At 39.8% G+C, this 16,322-nt stretch overlaps 1 protein-coding gene across 7 annotated transcripts in view; it reads left to right on the top strand.

Moving 5' to 3' along the window:
• The window catches only part of NEK10 (NIMA related kinase 10), a 248,798-nt gene that overhangs the window by 137,404 nt on the left and 95,072 nt on the right, over positions 1-16,322 (top strand). The gene's annotated exons all lie outside the window — the stretch shown is intronic.

Raw genomic sequence — 16,322 nt, forward strand, 5'->3', positions numbered from 1 at the left:
GGAAGATTTCAGAAATAAACAATTCAAAAGTTGTAAATTGCGCACCATTCTGCATAGTGTGGTGAAATCTTGCACTGTCCTGCTGCTTCTCACCTGGGACATGAATCCTCCCTTTCCTCAGTGTATCCACATTGCATGCTCCACCCACACAGTAGTCACTTAGCTATCTCAGCGATCAGGTCGACTGTCACGGTATCTCAGTGCTTCTGTTCAAGCCACCCTTATTTTACGTGGCCCCAAGCATCAAAGTAGTGATGCTGGCATATTGTTATAATTCTTCTATTTTGTTAATAGTTATCGTTAATCTCATACTGTGCCTAATTTATTAATTAAACTTTATCATAGATATGTATATGTAGGAAAAACAGTTCGTGTAGTGTTTGGTACTGTCTTCAGTTTCAGGCGTCCACTGGGGGGTCCTAGAACATATTTCCCTGGATGAGGGGGTACTACTGTAATTCTTTTCATATGTTGCTGGGTTCAGTTTACCAGTATTTTATTGAAGATTTTTTGCATCTATATTCATAAGGGGTATTGGTCTGTTTTCTTTTCTGTGATTTTCTTTGCCTGGGTTTTGTAGCAGATTAATACTGACCTCACAGAATGAGTTGGGAAGTGATACGGTTTGGATTTCTGTCCCTGCCCAAATCTCATGTCGAATTGTAATCCCCAGTGTTGGAGGTGGGCTTGGTAGGAGGCGACTGGGTCATGGGGGTGGATTTCCCACTTTGGTGGCGCTGTTTTTGTGATCAAGTTCTCACAAGATCTTGTTGTTTAAAAGTGTGTGACACCTCCCCACTCTCTCTCCTCCTGCTCTGGCCAAGCGAAGATGCCTGCTCCCACTTTGCCTTCTGCCAGAGTGAAAGTTCCCTAAGGCCTCCCCAGCCATGCCTCTTCTATAGCCTGTGAGCCAGTTAAGGCTCTTTCTTTATTAATTACCAGTCTCAGGCATTTCTTTACAGCAATGGGAGAACAGATTAATACAGGAAGTGTTACCTTCTCTTCTGTTTCTTGGAACAGTTTGGAAAGAACTGGTGTTAGTTCTTTAAACACTTGGTAAAATTCACCAGTGAAGCTGAAACCGTCTAGCCCCGGGCTTTGGGGAAGTTTTTGATTACTAACTTAACCTCTTGTTATACTTCTATTTAGATTTCGTTTTTCTTCTTCAGTCAGTTTTGGAAATTTGTGTATTTAGAGTAATTTCCATTCCGTCTAGATCAGCTAATTTGGTAGCATACAATTGTTCATAGTTTTTATATTATGCTTAAAGTTCTTTTAATTTTTGTACAGATGGTATTAATGCTTCCTTTTCATTCCTGGTTTTGGTGTTTTGAGTCTCCTCTCTTTTTTCTTAGTTAGTCTGGCTAACTAAGAAACCAGGAAAACCGGGAATTCCACCAAAACCAGGAATCAACTTGTCAGTTCTTTTGATTTTTTCAAAAGAACCAAACTTTATTTTTATTGCTTTTTGCTATTTTTCTATTTCCTATGTCACTGATTACCTCACTGATCTTTATTACTTTTTGCTGTTAGGTTTGAGTTGAGATTGCTCTTCTTTCTTCTAGTTTCCTAAATAGGTTAGCTAATTGATTTAAGATCTTTCTTTCTTTCTTTCTTTTTTTCTTTTGAGACAGAGTCTCGCTCTATTGCCCAGACTGGAGTGCAGTGGTGCGATCTTGTCTCACTGTAACTTCTACCTCAGGGTTCAAGTGATTCTCCTGCCTCAGACTCCCAAGTAGCTGGGACTACAGTCACCTGCCACCATGGCTGGCTAATTTTTTTGTGTGTTTTTAGTAGAGTCAGGGTTTTACCATATTGGCCAGGCTATCCTCAAACTCCTGACCTCTAGTGATCTGCCTGCCTCGGCCTCCCAAAGTGCTGAGATTACAGATGTGAGCCACCGTGCCCAGCAAATTTCCCCCCACCAAGAACAGCTTTGCAAGGCCATTTCAAAATAATGGCAAAGAAACACGTTTTAGGGTAAAATATTTTGTTTTTCTTCTTTGTTTTGTAATGTTATGCCAGAGTCAGGTTAAAAAGTAAATCATGATATGTAGGGTTAAATAAAACCCATCTGAGGCCATGACTACCCAGATGCTTTAGATGGGAATTTGGGCAAGATAAAAAAATCAGAGGTTAGTCTCATTGACCTTATTTTCTAAGTAGTCTGTCAGTAAAATTTTTTACCTTTATCACTCAAGTAATTTATAAAATGCTTTTTATTTCAGAGTTTTTGTTTGTTTCTTTTTGTTCAAAGCTTATATTTTATTTGGCTTTATTATGTCATAGAATACAGCTTGTATCATTATAGTATCTTAGAATAAATTGAGAAATTCTTCATACTCTGATGATTAAGATAATTGCATAGCATTTATCTCCAAGTTATTGGATTAATGCAATAATAATAATTTATTTACTCAAATTCTGCAGTTTAAACAGGGCGTTTTAAGGACAGCTTATCTCTGCTCCATGCTACATTAACTAGGGCAGCCCAACTGGAATGGGAGGAATCTCTTTTAAGGAGGATGTTGGTACTGGCTATTGGCTGAGAGCTTACTCGGGGCTATTGGCTGGATCCTTGGTTTAATTTCATGTGTTCTCTTTAAATGGCTAGACTGGGCTTTGTTTTTTTCAGTTTGGTGGTTGGAATCTAAGAGGGAATGTTCCAAGAGCTAGAGTTCTGAAAATATAGCCTGCACGTACAGGCATGCATCACAATCGCTAATGTCCCAGTGGCTAAGACCAGTCACATGGCCAAACCCAGAAATACTGTGTGGAGGGACTAGACAAGGGTGTACATACATTTAGTCCCAGCTACTCGGGAGGCTGAGGCAGGAGAATCACTTGAACCTGGAAGGTGGAGGTTGCAGTGAGCCGAGATCGCGCCACTGCACTCCAGCCTGGGAGTAGAAGTGCTTTCTCAGAAAACTATCCCAAAGTAATAGTTCGCCGCACCTGATACATAGAAAAGTTTATGCAAGTTTTATGAATTCCTTGAAGAGAATGTATTTTGTTTTCAGACCACAGTACTCAATATATATTTATTCAACTATATTTACTGTACTGAATTTTAAATGATACTGTCTAGAATTATTTGTTTCTTCTTCAACTATTAAGGACCCTCCTCTTGAGCAGGGATTCTTTTCTTTCTGTTTCTTTTCTTTCTCAATTCACAAAGCCGGTTAATTTATACTCATTACAAATTTGAGAAAGTAGAGAAAAATTTTAAAGTAATTTGTATGTCAATTTAAAATCAGTGAAACTTTAGTGTTGGTACAATCAAGGTATACTCTCTGATGGGGTTTGGATCTTTTTCCCTACCTAAATTTCATGTTGAATTTTAATCCCCAGTGTTAGAGGTGAGGCCTGGTGCAAGGTGATTGGATTATGGGGGCAAATTATCCCATTGGTGCTGTTCTAATAATGGTGAGTTTTCCTGCAATCTGGTTGTTTAAAGTGTGCTGCGCTTCCCTCCTCACTCTGCTGTTCCTGCTCTGGCCACGTTCCTCCTTTGCCTTCTGCTACGATTGGAAGCTTCCTGAGGCCTCCCAAGAAGCAGATGCCATCATGCTTCCTATATATCCTGCAGAACCATGAGCCAGTTAAACCTCTTTTCTTTTTAAATTACCTAGTCTCAGGTATTTCCTTATAGTAGTGCGAAAACGGATTAATACACTCTGTAAATGTGATTAAACAAAGTACAATCCTTATTTCACCTTTCTGTTTATGTTTTGCTTTTCTCTCATTTAAACTGCCAACATCCAAGGAAAGGAGAAGAGTTAAAAAATAATTTGGGTAAATATAAAGATATTCTATGCCGTACATTAAAAAAAATGTATTGCATTTGGCAAATCTTAGAACACACTGAACAGGTTGTTTTCCTATTGTCTAAGAAAGGAAACTAAGGCACAATGGAAATATCTTGTTTTCCACAGTCCTGCAATTTGGAAGTGTCATTCCATTCAGCCACACCAATTCCATTGCTGAATTGATTTATTCTCTCTGTATAGAGTTGGCGTCCCATGGGCTACCCAGATAATAGTTCATTCCTAAATGGAACACAATAAATTTGGAACTAAATAAAGTGCTTCATTTCCGTCTGTTTTGAACATCTATAGTTATTGTGCTGAAAGAGAGAAGAAAGGCTTATCTTTATGTGTTCAGAGATTAAGACTAATTTTGATGGTCTTAAGAGCCAAAACTATGGAAGTTTTCAAGGGTAATGCTTCTAAACTTTTACCTAGAAATTGTTGATGAAAAAGCCAAGCTCTGTAAAATATTTGAAGAGATTTGTTCTGAGCCAAATGTGAGGACCGTGACCCGTGACACTGCCTCAGGAGGTCCTGAGAACATATGCCTAGGGCGATTGGGTTACAGCTTGGTTTTCTATGTTTTCGGGAGACATAAGCCATCAATCAACACATGTAAGGTATACATTGGTTTGGTCCAGAAAGGTAGAAAAACCTGAAGAAGGTGGCGGGGGTGGGATTCATAGGTTTTCTGATTGGCAATTAGTTAAAACTGATATTCTCTAAAGACCTGGAATCAGTGGAAACAAGTGTCTGGGTTAAGATACGGGTTGGGGAGACCGAGATTCTTATCACGTAGATGAAGTTGCCTAGGTGGCTGCCCTTAGAGGCAATAGATGGCAAAAGGTTCTAGACTCTCAGCTAATCAATTCAGGATCGAAAAAGATCTGGAAAGGAAAGAGTATTCTCCACAGAATGCATTTCCCCGGCAAGAGACAGCTTTGCAGGGCCCTTCAAAATATGTCGAAGGAATATATTTTGGGATAAAATACTTAGTTTTTTTTCAGGGCCTGCTATCTGTCATGTGATGCTACACTAGAGTCAGGTTGGAATTTGGTTTCTGTTGCTACAAAGATCAGTCCTAAGATCTCTGTTGTAATGTTGATGCTGGTCAGCTGTGCCTGAAAAAGAGGAGCGTATAATGAGGCATGTCTAAGCACCTTTTTCCATCATGGCCTGAACTAGTGTTTTAGGTTTCTTTGGAATTCACTTGGCCTGATGAGGGGTCCATGGAGTCAGTTGAGGGGCTTAGAATTTTATTTTTGGTTTACAAAACCTAGGAGTCATATATTGGACAATTGGACAATTTTTTTTATTGTACTTTAGGTTCTGGGGTACATGTGCAGATCATGCTGGATTGTTGCATAGGTACATACATGGCAATGTGGTTTGCTGCCTCCATCCCCCCCGTCACCCACATCTGGCATTTCTCCCTATGTTATCCCTCCCCACCCTTCCCCCACTGTGCCTCCCTTGGCCCCCCCCAAAAGACCCCAGTGTGTGACACTCCCCTCCCTGTGTCCATGTGTTCTCATTGTTCAACACCCACCTATGAGTGAAAACGTGCAGTGTTTGATTTTCTGTTCTTGTGTCAGTTTGCTGAGAATGATGATTTCCAGGTTCATCCATGTCCCTACAAAGGACACAAACTCATCGTTTCTTATGGCTGCATAGTATTCCATGGTGTATATGAATTGCACATTTTTTTAAACCTTAGTTTATGGTCAGGTTAGTAGTAACCATGACCAATTATGGCAAACCAGAATGCCAGCCAAGCAAAATACTAACGAAAATGGCTTGTTGTCATGTCAGAGGTACAGACAGCAAAGAACAGTTTTAACAAAAGGTGACTTAAAATTTCTCCTGCCGGCTGGGCGCGGTGGTTCATGCCTATAATCCCAGCACTTGGGGAGGCTGAGGAGGGTGGATCACGAGTTCAAGAGATCGAGACCATCCTCGTCAACATGGTGAAACCTCGTCTCTACTAAAAATACAAAAAAATTAACTGGGTGGCCCACGCCTGCAGTCCCAGCTACTCGGGAGGCTGAGGCAGGAGAATTGCTTGAATCCAGGAGGTGGAGGTTGTGGTGAGTCAAGATTGCGCCATTGCACTCCAGCCTGGGTAACAAGAGCGAAACTCCATCTCGAAAAAAAAAAAAAAAATTCCTCCTCCCTTCCTCTCTGAAACCCCTTCTTTCTTTATTCCCTCTACTCTGTCTTCATCTTGATACTAGTGTTGGGTGTCCAAGTTCTTGGCATCTTGAACAAAGAATTGGACAAAACGCACAAAGCAAAGAAAGAATGAAGCAACAAAAGTAAAGATTTATTGAAAATGAAAGTATGCACCACAGGGCGAGAGCGGGTCGAGCATAGGGGCTCAAGAGCCCTGTTACAGAATTTTCTGGGGTTTAAATATCCTCTAAGGGTTTCTATTTGTTACTAGGTGTAGGCTTATGTAAATGAAGAGGGTGAAGTAAAGTTACAAAGTCGTTTACTTGGGGAATGCCCTACATAAATGGAGAGGACATTTCCTGTCATAGCTAAAGTGTTTCCATTTAATGTAGTTCTAGGAAGTCAGCATCAATTGGCCTTATGTTCCCTACCTCCAGACTCTATTCTTCTGCCTCCATCTCACACTCTAATTTGAGAGAAATTACAATCAAGTTGCTCCCTGTGTGGCCTTGGTCTCAGTATCTTATCAAGCTGTTATCTTTTAGCCCACCCCCAACCAACAGTAACTGTCAAACATACTCAAGCCCTGGGTTCCCCATGTTTTCACCCCCTCATTTTTTCCTTATCGACTTTCCAGAAATAGCTAGTGTGTAACATAGAAGAATAAATCACTAATTGTGAGAACTCAGACATTGGCCCCAGGGAAGATATTTTGGGTAAAGGACATTCCTTGGTCCTCAGATCTCACTGAGTCTGTGTTTTCTAGTGACAGGTTTCTTTGTGTCTGCTCAGCAAATGGTAATAGAGAGACAGAGTGAAATTGGTTGTGAGGAAGCTATCAGAAATCTTGGCTATAGGTTCTCACGTATTCAGTAAGGCCACTTCTGCTTCAGAGATGAAAGAGGAATGCATTTCTTTTCTTCTTCAGCCACATAAGATTACAGATTTAGAATCTATTTGCCCAGCATTTTTTGAGCAAATATGGTGGTGATTCAGGTTATCCTGGTCTCGATCTCTTGACCTCGTGATCCACCCGCCTCGGCCTCCCAAAGTGCTGGGATTACAGGCGTGAGCCACCGCACCCTGCCCGACATCTCTAATTCTTAAAAATGACTTTGAAATATGCATTAGCTATCTGTTAAAATAAAAATGTCTTATTTTGCTTAAAAATCTTAAAACACAGATTTTAATACTGTACCAAAGCAATAATCAAAAATTATTTACATGTTCATGCATTTGATTTGATAGAACAAATTTTAATTTGGAAAATGTTGTTGACTCTATCCTCAGGGATTAAACCACACTGAAAACCAAACATAATCTTTATCTTAAAACTGTGTGCATATCTGTCATTAAAATATTTTCAGTCTTTAGATGATGGACATAGCATTTGGAACAGGAATAGATATTACAAATTATCTCTCTGTCTTACAGATGTGAGGAAATTAATATCTACCCAACCTCATCTCCAAAGTCAAACAGCCTTTTGAGGCCACAGAACAGTTAAATGTCAATTCATGAGATAAATGTTATTTTAAAAAGTCTATTTTCTTCATGACATCTAATAAATTTTAAATCAATTAATTAATTAATTAATTAGTGTATTAGTTGTCTCCTTTACTAGAATGTAAACTCCACAAGGCCAGGGGTTTTGTGTGTGTGTTTTGTTTGCTCCTGTACATAGTAGTTGCTCAGTACCTATTTGTTGAATAAATCAAAGAATGACTATTTAGGGAATAATACAGGCTATAGATGCTTTTAAAATTTGTGGTCAGACTATATGTTTGAACTTGCATAGTAAGAGAAGGTTTCACCCAATCGGTAGAACTTGATCTTGGTGTTAAAGGGTGGTATTGCTTGGAGATGAAGGGGTGAACATGCCAGATAGGGGCTTCCATGAACTAAGGGCAAAGATCAGGATGGGGGGCCAACATGGGTGGGACAGGGTGAGAGTAGGTTGCCACTTGTGTTTTGAAATCATACAAACTTTTACCAAACTGAACCTAATGGAAAGAACAGCCTGTCACCCCTTTCACCACTACCCACATTTTTACCTATAATAGTAAAAGCTCTTGGCCTCTCTGACTTTGACTTCAATAGACTAAAGGTCAACTATTCAGAACTCTTCAGAAGTCAGAAATATGACAGTCCCTTCTTCACTACCATATTTATTCTGCTGTCTGTTTTTTACTAGCTCACTTATTGTCACAGTGCCCATGAAATGTGACAGATGTCTCTATGTAATAATAATGCCACTTTGCATTTGTATAGTACTTAGTATTTTTCATGGCACTTGCACATTTATTATCTCATGAACAGATTCTACATAAATTGCAGTGTCTCATAAAATGATCTGCAATCAGTTGTGTCATTTGGTCCATGTCCACTGATCCTAGTGGAGAAATGAAAATTGAGTCTAATTTGACTCATCATTTTGCAGTAAAAACAAGAAACTAATTAAAGGCAGGTCAACAGCTACACTGGTAATCCCAGGTCCTGGTTTGCAATAATGCAGTGTCAGTCTCTTCTGCTTTTTACTGTTATGAATTTTATGTATATTATATATAAATTTTTTCCCTAAGTTAAAGAAGTATTGCATTAATCTGTCAAATAATGGATTGGTTTTAGTTGTAACAGTCATCTACCACTCATTCATAAAAAGATCACTGGTAACTCTTCCAAGTAGAGTGTCTTGTCACTCTGGTTCATAAAATGTTAGTTAGGGTTGGGAGGCTGAGGCGGGAGGATCACGAGGTCAAGAGATTGAGGCCATCCCGGTCAACATGGTGAAACCCCGTCTCTACTAAAAATACAAAAAATTAGCTGGGCACGGTGGCGCATGCCTGTAATCCCAGCTACTCAGGAGGCTGAGGTGGGAGAATTGCCTGAACCCAGGAGGCGAAGGTTGCGGTGAGCCGAGATCGCATCATTGCACTCCAGCCTGGGCAACAAGAGCGAAACTCCGTCTCAAAAAAAAAAAAAAGTTAGTTAGGGGTCTGAATCATGTATAGGGTTTGTAAAGATAACTTCCTCCTTCCTCACCCTTCTGAAGGTTTGATAATTTGAGTCTATAAAACAAATGCATAATAGACAGATTAATAGGGGAAAGGTATACAAATTATTACTTGCACATGTGTACATGAGAATAATATGAAATATGAAAACTCAGAAAAGGCCAGATGACTGAAGGTTTGTACCATCCTGGAGTTATAGAAGGAACAGGGGCTTGGATTGTGGCAAGACACATTATGGGAGGGAAGGACAAGAAAAGGCCTGGCTAGTGAAGGCAATCTTCTTATACTGATTGAATGTTTGTTCCCTCCAAAACTCATGTTAAAATTTGATTCCTGGCCAGGAGTGGTAGCTCACGCCTGTAATCCCAACACTTTGGGAGGCCGAGGAAGGCAGATCACAAGATCAAGAGATCGAGACCATCCTGGTCAACATGGTGAAACCCAGTCTCTACTAAAAATACAAAAATAAGCCGGGCATGGTGACACGTGCCTGTAGTCCCAGCTACTTGGGAGGCTGAGGCAGGAGAATCACTTGATCCCAGGAGGTGGAGGTTGCAGTGAGCTGAGATCATGCCACTGCACTCCAGACTGGCAACAGAGTGAGACTTCATCTCAAAACAAAAACAAAAACAAAAACAAAACTTGATTCCCAATGTGGCAGTATTAGGAGATGGGACCTTTAAGAGATCACTGGATCATGAGAACAAAGCCCTTATGCTCCAGTGGGTCATGAGGATCCATTCATAGATTAAGGAATTAATGAGTTATTATGAGAATGGGACTAGAGGTTTATAAAAAGAGAGAGACCCCAGTGAACACTCTCAGTCCTTTGCTGTGTGCTGTCTTGTGCTGCCTCAGGGCTCTGCAGAAAGTCCTCACCAGCAAGAAGGCCCTCACCAGATGCAGCCCCTCATCCTTGGAATTTCAGCTTCCAGAACTGTAAGAAATAAGTGCCTTTTCTTTATAAATTGCCTAGTTTGGGGTATTATGTTATAAGCAACAGAAAACAGACTAAGATACAGATGAAACTTCACAGGTAGCAGTTCTCAGGAAGAACAGATGGCGGCCTGTGGTAACATGTCTCTGTCAGACTTTCAAAGGCGTCATACTCTCCATCTCATTCCTGTGAGTTAATCTTTTCAAGATTTGGTTGGGGATGTGGTAGGGGTGGGCTCAGAGAAAGCCTGGCTGTTTATTTCGCGAATGTAGATTTTCTCGACAGATGCAAATATCTTCCACAAAAGACAGATTTTCAAGACGATTTCTGTGGTTTGCAGTCCCTTTGAATAGCTACATGGAAATATGCCAAAGAAGTATTTTTTGGGGGTGAGGTATTCTGATTTTGTTCACATGCATGTCCTTAAACACAATCCACAGGAGCTAGGTGACCTACTAAGAATGTTTGGCATCCAGAAACCAGTCATGGACGGCAGGCACGGTGGCTCATGCCTGTAATCACCGCACTTTGGGAGGCTGAGGCGGGTGGATCACTTGAAGTTGGGAGTTCGAAACCAGCTTGACTAACATGGAGAAACCCCATCTCTACTAAAAATACAAAAAATTAGCTGGGCGTGGTGGCGCATGCCTGTATTCCCAGCTACTCATGAGGCTGAGGTAGGAGAATAGTTGAACCCAGGAGGCGGATGTTGCGGTGAGCTGAGATCACAGTATTGCAGTCCAGCCTGGGCAACAAGAGTGAAACTAACTCCATCTGAAAAAACAAAAAAAAAAAAAAAAAAGAAGAAACCAGTCATGGACCGTCTTTGCTATGGGACTAACGAGGCTATTCTGATGGCTTCCACTCCAGTTTGTTTATTATTTAACTTAACGTTTACAGAGACATTTGGTAAAACTGTAAAATCTAGGCCTGAATTTAACATTTCGTATATTCAAATGTGTTTTGTACTTTCAGGTGCTGCTTATATTTTAAAGAACTTTTAAATCATTGATTTCATTGATGGTTAAGGCATGTTAACACACAGCTTCATGCAACATGAGAGAAATAGAAAGCATTTACAGAAGTGTCCCAAATGCCTCATATAAACACCCTGCTTTGCTATTTTTGTAATGTAAGTGCAGAAAACCATAGTGTTTAAATAGCTCTTTCTGTGCCTTTCTAGAAGAAATATGACTTAAGCACTAACAAAGGAGAGTACACGAATAATACTGCAATTTAGGATTGCCAGATGAAATACAGGGTGCCCAATGAAATTTGAATTTTGAATAAACACCAATGAACATCTTAGTTTATGTCTCATTTACTGTATTTTTTAGCATATTTTTCAACTATTGCATTTTTTTAAGTAATTCAAATTTAACTGGCTGTCCTCTATTTTTAGCAGATAAAGCTGTCAATGCTAGATGCAGTCCAGGAGCGGGCAGGCTCTCAAATCTGTGTTAAAGGTGTGCCAATTTCTTTTAGTGGCATAGGATATTATTCCACAGCTCTTGAATGTGTCATTTAATTCTCTTGTCTCTCTGTAAGAGGTTTGTGTTCAGAAAAGTCAGAGCTGTGTAGGTATCAAATCTTTTTAACTAACTGCTTAATGGCAGTAGTCATCTGTGAGCTGAGAACATTTCCATGATGCCAGGCTTATAGACAGCCCATGCTCTGAGGATAAGGTTTTGACAGACTCTTCACATCTGGAATTCTGTTGCCCATTGAATGTCCCCAAATGTGGATCTTGGAGACATGAATTAATATATTCCTACACATCTGCTCCCCCTGTATCAGTGTTAATGACTCTTATACCCATTTAGTCACCAGAACCAAAAACTTGGGAGTCTAAGGGAGGAAGGGATCATATTTCCTTTCTGTTTTTCTCCACCCAGGATCCAATCCATTCTTCAGTCCTGTGACTTTCATCTTCTCATTTCCCTGATTGCTGCATTAGTGGGCTTGCCTAGGCTTCCAGTCTCTTCTCCAGCTCAATCCCTTCACTCCTCCATAGTGGAGAATGCCATAAGGTTGATCAGGGTGCTCTTTAACTTTGTGGCTCTAGTGGGACCAGATTACATTTTATCAATGCTATTGCTATTAAGTGCTTATAATAAGTAGGACCTCATCAGGACGTGGATGATTCTCTCCATATTCATGATTCTGCATAGCATCTATTCTGCTAAGCTCTCCTTATCTCACCATATATCTGAATATTATGTTGCTCACTCTTTCCAGAAAATGCACTGCGGTTTATTTCCCTAGAGTTTTTCCAAGTTTCCGTATCCTCATTAGTTCTCATTAACTCCTATCCTTCCATAGTCATGGTTTTTTGAGCCATTTCTCAGCAACAGTTTACCTACCTTCAGCAATCATAAATATCCATGGACATGCACACAAACATTCACATGCACATACAAACACACAGACATCCACAAACGCATACACACAAAGATACACACACACACACACACACACACGTATGCATTTTATCCATTCTATATTGCTGCATGCTGTACAATGATGTATAATTAGAGCATCATTTGATTTTCAGTCTAAATAAATGGTATTTATTGGCACATAGACTTAATTATGTCACCTCAGGTCAGAATTTTATCCTCATGAGTCCAGATGGAGTTTTTCCTCCTTGAGTGCACAAATAAATAGTGGATCTTAAACTTTCAGACAGAAGGTTTATGTTCTTTTTTCAGTAACAGTGATAAGTTAGTTCTCTTTCTATATTTAAGGTACTCTGGGGAGATGAAGGTGTGATAGCCAATACTTGAGAACTAACAGTACATTTTAATAGACTCAGAATTAACATATTGCAGTGGGATGCAAAAATCCCTTTTCTATCTTTACCTAGTGAAGCAAATATTATTGGATAAATTACTTCAATAAAATAAACTTGTGTTCGAACAATTTAGCCCTCACTGTGTCCCAAACTCCTCGAGAATTTTTTATTAGTATTTATAACACTTGTTAAGGGAACGTTTTCTTTTATGACATCTCTAAATGTCACTGTTTCCAAGATTCTATATCATTATATTGTCAATGAGTTACTTCTTCAATGATAGTTTTTCAATTTCTGTTAAGGTTTTAATTTCTTCTTCAATTTCTCATACTTGTGCCCTAGTATTTCTTTTGGTTCATTAGTGGTGAAAATAAGCTAGTTCTTACAAACTCTTAGTTGTCAAATGATATAATCTTATCTTTTGAGGAAAGAGCTCACATTTGAAGGCTAAATTCAACTGCTAATGTGGTAATTCTGGACTCCCCAGGAATTAGGGGCAAATCTGAAATCAGCAGATGTCCTGGAAACATGGAATCTTGACATCAGAAAGGTTCCCTGGGATGCAGAGTAGTCACCCCTGAGTCCTGCAGATTAAGAAGCTCCCATAGCACATACACATATTTAAAAGGATTGCTTGGAGTGACTAGGTTTGAAGTGCAAATGGCAGCAGAGCTGGAAGTGGAAAAATAAATGGAAATGTTTGCCTCAGGAGGTAATGTGGGGGTCAAGACAGTCACAGGCCCAGGGCTTTAAGATGCCTCCCAGGGAGCTATCTTCCTGTTGCAGATGCTCAGGCCTTTGTCCTGCAGGCTTGTTTTGTATACCTCAGAAACAGTGCTTGAAATTCAAGAAAGTAAGCGTTGTTGACTTGGAATGAGTTCTCCATTCTAATTTATAAAATAGGCAAATTGTTTACAGTCCAGTGCTTTAACCCTAGTTTAGTCAGCGATTTGTAACAGAGCCCTTATCTCTGTGTGAACCTGAGGGGCATGAGAAATGGAAATTAGGTCTGAGGGTTACCAGCATATGGTTTCAGTGGAAGCCTTGGATATGAATGAAATTATCCAAGGAGAGAGTAAAGTATGAAGAGAAGATGAATGAGTGAATGAAGGAGGAAGCCTCTGAAGGGTCATTATTATTAGTAGTGTTTTTTTTAGCTCATTAGTGGTGAAAACAAGTTAGTTCTTATAAACTCTTAGTTGTCAAATATTATAATCTTATCTTTTGATGAAAGAGCTAGCATTTGGAGGATAAATTTCACTGCTAATATGGTAATGCTGGACTCACCAGGAATTAGGGGCAAATCTGAAGCCAGCAGATGTCCTGGAAACATTGAGTCTTGACATCAGAAAGGTTCCCTGGGATGCAGTGAATGAAGGAGGAAGCCACTGAAGGGTCATTATTATTATTATTAATTTTTTTTGAGAAATAATCTGAGAGGGAGGAAGGAACCACTCTTTCTAATATTGCAACTTGCTGCCTTACCTCCTCTCCAGACCTTTACTCCAGTCAAGTTTATTTTCCTATAGCATTTTCCATTTATTGAAATATGATATCACTTACTTTTAAGTTATTTTCTTGTGTTTTATTTTATATCTTTTCTGCCCCCTGTCCCTTACTAGAAGGTAAGCCCCATGAGGGCAGATGTCTTTGTTGGTATATTCCAAGCAGCTAGAAGAGTGACTAGTACCTTGGAGGTGCTTAGTCATATTTACTGGATGCATGAAAAACTTAGCAGTGTTTCAAGAGGAAAGTCTGCTACAGACTGAATGCTTGTGTCTCTCCAAAATTCTTATATTAAAATCCTAATCTGCAATGTGATGGTGTTAGAAGTGTGGCCTGTGGTAGGTGATTAGGTCATAAGGACTCTGCCCTCACCAATGGGATTAGTGCCCTTATAAAAGAGACATCGAAAATTTATCTTTTGAGGAATAAATGGAATGCTGTCCTCCAAACAAGTGTAGGTACTGGCTGTGGGGAGTGAAACACACCAAAGATAGGAAATGCAAAAGGGATTTCAGGGGATATGGGTGGAACACTCACAACTTGTGCTTTGTGATCTTTTGGAAATAGGAAGCGAATCTTCTGAGATCGAAATACATGAGAATATGAGAAATTTGTCTGTAGAGAGCCAAAGACATTTTCTGTGTTGAGCATGTTTTTTTCTTGTTAAGGCTTTTTTTTTTTTTTTTTTAAATGTGAGCAGTTGATGAGGAGACGGCAGGGAATAATTTTTGTATACTCAGAACTGCAGAGCCCTATGGAAATCTCAGCCCCAATCCCCCATTGCCATATTATTGAAATGTAAAACACTGAATATGAAAATGCTTAACTGATAGTCCTAGAAATCATACTTTTCTCTGCAAATACATACTGTAAATATTAAACTAGGAATTCTTCTTCTTCTCAAGAACAGCATTTTGTTAATTCTTTTTACGTCAAAACTGATTGAAACCTCCCCTGATGGTTTTGATACCAATTTATAAATTTCTTTATACCTTCACCTACTGTCAAAGCTAACTATATTAATCTTTACTCCATTAGAGTACTGAGCACAGACCTAAGTACCTATTACAGAACTGAATTAGCAAGTTACTTACTTTAGTGTGTGTGTGTGTGTGTGTGTGTGTGTGTGTTGGGTACTTTAAGTACTGTGTTTTTAGTGTATAACTATGATAGAGGAAACTTCTATTAGTACATGTCCATGGGAACTACACTTGCCTCCACATAAATTAAATTAAATCCAATTAAATTAAAAAATAAACTTGGCTGGGTGTGGTGGCTCATGCCTGCAATCGCAGCGCTTTGGGAGGCCGAGGTGGGCAGATCACAAGGTCAGGAGTTCAAGACCATTCTGGCTAACATGGTGAAACCCCGTCTCTACTGAAAATACAGAAATTAGCTGGGTGTGGTGGCACGTGCTTGTAATCACAGCTACTCAGGAGGCTGAGGCAGGAGAATCACTTGAAGCAGGGAGTTGGAGGTTGCAGTGAACCAAGATCGCACCACTGCACTCCAGCCTGGTGACAGCGAGACTTCATCTCAAAAACAAAAAACAAAAAAACAACTCATGAACCCTTGCACATTATTTATTTGAATGTTGTTTAAATTGCGTGGCAATTCCAGAAGCAGGGAACTTGGTAGATATTGTCATTTCCCATAGCGTATTTAAATATGATCTTCCCCCTACTTTATATGCTGGAACTCAGTAGCAAATGGGAAGGCTGTATCACTCAGTTGTTTCCAAATTAATGTCTTGTCGTTAAGAACCACAAAGTCTCAGTGGCATTCAATCTCAGAATCACAGGAATGTGAGCCTGCTAGGCTGGTTCTCCTGCAGGCTGTTGGCATATGGGTTGTCTGGGGCAGACTGGTTCTGTGTGTCTTACACTGGGCCCAGGCTGCAAGGGTGGAAGCTACCTGGGACACATTCTTCCCCTGGTAGAGGACCGAAGCTCCTAGAAGGATAAATGGAAGCCGTCAGTACCTGTTCAGACTGAGGCTCTAATCAGGCTCATTGTCACTTCCACATTCCACTGGTCAAAGCAAGAAAACACAGTTAAAACCAAAGGCAGAAGTGGATGATGAACACTGCC

The sequence above is a fragment of the Aotus nancymaae genome, unplaced genomic scaffold (assembly GCF_030222135.1).
Source record: "Aotus nancymaae isolate 86718 unplaced genomic scaffold, 86718_ANA_hifiasm-v0.15.2.pri h1tg000019l, whole genome shotgun sequence".
Taxonomy (NCBI): domain Eukaryota; kingdom Metazoa; phylum Chordata; class Mammalia; order Primates; family Aotidae; genus Aotus; species Aotus nancymaae.